This window comes from Mus caroli, chromosome 16 (genome assembly GCF_900094665.2).
Source record: "Mus caroli chromosome 16, CAROLI_EIJ_v1.1, whole genome shotgun sequence".
NCBI classification, from domain to species: Eukaryota; Metazoa; Chordata; class Mammalia; order Rodentia; family Muridae; genus Mus; species Mus caroli.
Window position 1 is genome coordinate 45,220,741 of NC_034585.1, and position 3,444 is coordinate 45,224,184.

Consider the following 3,444-nt stretch of genomic DNA (forward strand, 5'->3'; position numbering starts at 1 on the left):
CTCACTTTGTAGACCAGGCTGGCCTCGAACTCAGAAATCCGCCTGCCTCTGCCTCCCGAGTGCTGGGATTAAAGGCGTGCGCCACCACGCCCGGCCCAGCTCACATTCTTATATTTCCTTTATTTTGAGATGTTTCACTGTATCCTAGGTGTCTTGAACTTTTTAGCTCAGGCTATCCTGAAACTTGGCAGCAGCCTTCTCCACTTCTATGATAGCAGTGACCTGTCATAACCCAGCCCTCTAAAGTCTGGAATGATACATTTTTCCAGTTAGGATACTGGGGAGAAAGGGTGCAGGATATAGTGGCACATTGGCGAGGTGCTGTCTAGCATGCATGAAGGAAGCCCTGTGTTAGGTCAGGACTATAGTGACTCTCACCTGTAGTCCCAGAACTAAGGCAGGAATGTCAGAAGTTCAAAGACATTCTCAGCATGGTTATGGAATATATAATGCAGAGAAAAAATCTTAACACATTAAGAGTGGGCCAGTGAGCCAGGCGTGGTGGCGCACGCCTGTAATCCCAGCACTCGGGAGGCAGAGGCAGGCGGATTTCTGAGTTCGAGGCCAGCCTGGCCTACAAAGTGAGCTCCAGGACAGCCAGGGCTACACAGAGAAACCCTGTCTCGAAAAACCAAAAAAAAAAAAAAAGAGTGGGCCAGTGAGGTAGATTATCAGGTAAAAGTACCTGTCACCAAGGCCTAACAACCTGAGTTTGGTCCCCTACATCCACATGATAAAAGGGAAAAATCAGTGTGTGAGTTATTCAGGGTCTAGTGACTACACATGCACTTAATCCCAGCCTGGTCTACATATCAAGGTCCAGGACAGCAAGAACTATGGTTTTGGTTTGTTTGTTTGTTTTGACTTCTGTATATACACTATAGCACAGGAGAAATTTAAAAATAAAAACAGTATTAGTAATTGGGTAATGGGATGCACAGATTATTTACAGTAATAGATAGGGAATTGGAAATGAGAATGACACAGGTTTCCCTGTGTAGCCCTGGGTGTCTTGGAACTAACTGTAGGCTAGGATGGCGTCGAACTCCTGCCTCTGACTCCCATGCTGGTTTGCTCTATTATGCCCAGCGAAGTTTTATTTATTTATTTATTTATTTATTTATTTATTTATTTATTTATTTATTTTAACAATAACAACAACAACAAAAAGACGGAAAACACTCAACATGGAAGATCCCTGCAAGTCAGGTTCTGACTGTGGTCTCCTAGAGCTCATTCCATCCTGAGGAAAAGCCAGAGCTCTCCAAATGGCCCTCAAGCCTTTCCTTATTACTTTCTTCCTCCCTTATCTCTGACATCCTCTCCAGCAACCCTGCCCTTTGTTGTTTTTTTTTTTTTTTACTTTGAGCAAATCCTCCCAGTGGTTCTAGCCTTATCTTCGTTCCTGGAATGCCTTCTTGTAGATGTCCCTGGACTTGTTTTAAACTTACCTGCCTTGGAGATGGCTCCTGGGGTGAGTGTTTTAGTGCAAGCCTAGTGCCTGTGAGTGACTCTTTCCAGTGGATCCTGGGAGCCCAGTTGCACTGACACTTTTACACTTTTACTGCCTCGGGTTGTTGTGTGACACTTCCTCTGAAAGTAAAGATGAGAAGTGGTTTTTTTTTCTTTTTGGTTTTTCGAGACAGGGTTTCTCTGTATAGCCCTGGCTGTCCTGGAACTCACTTTGTAGACCAGGCTGGCCTCGAACTCAGAAATCCGCCTGCCTCTGCCTCCCGAGTGCTGGGATTAAAGGCGTGCGCCACCACGCCCAGCTGAGAAGTTTTATCCTGAGGTCCTAACCCTCTATCTTGTTTGTTTGAGATAAGGGGCATAATCAGGGAGAGTGACCTTGAAGTCCTCAGCTCCGTGGCCCACCCAGGTGCTACTTCACCGGAAGCTCTGTCATTTCCCCCATTGTGCTAAGGATGGAACCCACTACCTTGTGTATGCAAGGCAAGTTCTTAACTTGAGTCCGCCTCCTAGAACAGGGGTCTATCCTGTATTTGATGCTCAGTGCACGTGGGTTCATTTCCCAACCCTGAAAATCATGACAAATGCATGCTGTCTCCCCTCTTAAAACAGCGAAGAATAAAAATTGTAAATTACTTTGAGATCAGTATTTAAAGCTTCTTGGGGGGGGGGGCAGGAGAGATGGCTGGGGTTTAAAAGCACTGGCTGCTCTTTCAGAGTACCTGAGTTCGGTTCTCAGCAGCCACATGGCAGGTTATACCTGTCTGCAACTTCAGTTTCTGGGTGCTGTTATACAGGCATACATGCAGACAAAACACCAATGAACATATAACAGGTACCTGATGCCCCAAGTTTGGTCCCTGGGTCCTACATAGTAGTAGAAGGAGAAAACTTAATAACCATTAAGTTATACTCTTCACCTTCCCAATTCACTATGGCATGCACAGACAGGCACAATAAGTGGATATAGTTTAAGATCTCAAGCTTGGAATAGTGGTATACACCTGTAATTCCAGCTGTTAAAACTGGTGCAGGTGGATAGAAGCTTGAATCCAGCCTGGGCCACATGCATAGCTAGTGGGAAATTTTGTCTGATACTACAAATGCACATATTTAAGATTACATTCATTCAAGAATAAACATTTAAGTGTCACGAAAAACTCATGCTTTAGTGGCAGCTGGAAGAACAATCAAGTCGTTCTGGAAAGCACTGCAGGTTTTCCTTTCCCAGCCAAGTGAGTCAAGAATGCTAGTCTCTTGTCTTTGGGATTAATGTCTGTGTGACGTGGGGTCCTGAGACTGAGGCTTCAAGGGGAGAGGGAGGAAGATACCCATGTCTGCTGGGCTGTGAACCAGAGTCCTTGAAGCTGCTGCTGCTCCTGACCTGCTCGGTCTCTAGCAACAAGATCTTGAGGTTTGTGACCATTGACTGATCAAAGGCTGACACTTCGTGTGTGTTTGTTCATTGAATGCACAGACTATGTTCAATCCCCAAGGGCTCAGTGCAGCCAACTTGGTACATGTTCAGTTATTCCAGGAGTATCATGATTCATGACATGTAGACAGCAGGGAGAGGACATCATGGGCTATTATAGGACAGCCTTTCTGTCGTGGAATCTCTCCCAGACCTCTGTCCATTCTTCTTAGTCTTTGCTCTATGAATGGCCACAATCTTTTTTTTTTTTTAAAGATTTTTTTTATGTATATGAGTACACTATAGGTGTTCTGAATGATATCCTGGCTGGAAGTTCCACCATACCCCATATTTATGGTGATATGTTTTACTAGGACACTCTTGGCAAATTTCTGGACTTTGGCTTGGTGACACTGAAGAATAGAGTTTGCCATTAACCCCTGAAATAGTAAAACATGAGAATGTCAAAGCCCTTGCTGATCATACGGTCAGCCTCATCTAAAACAACAGCATCAGCTATGTAGGCTAACCAATTTCTTCTACAAAAAAAAAAAAAAAAA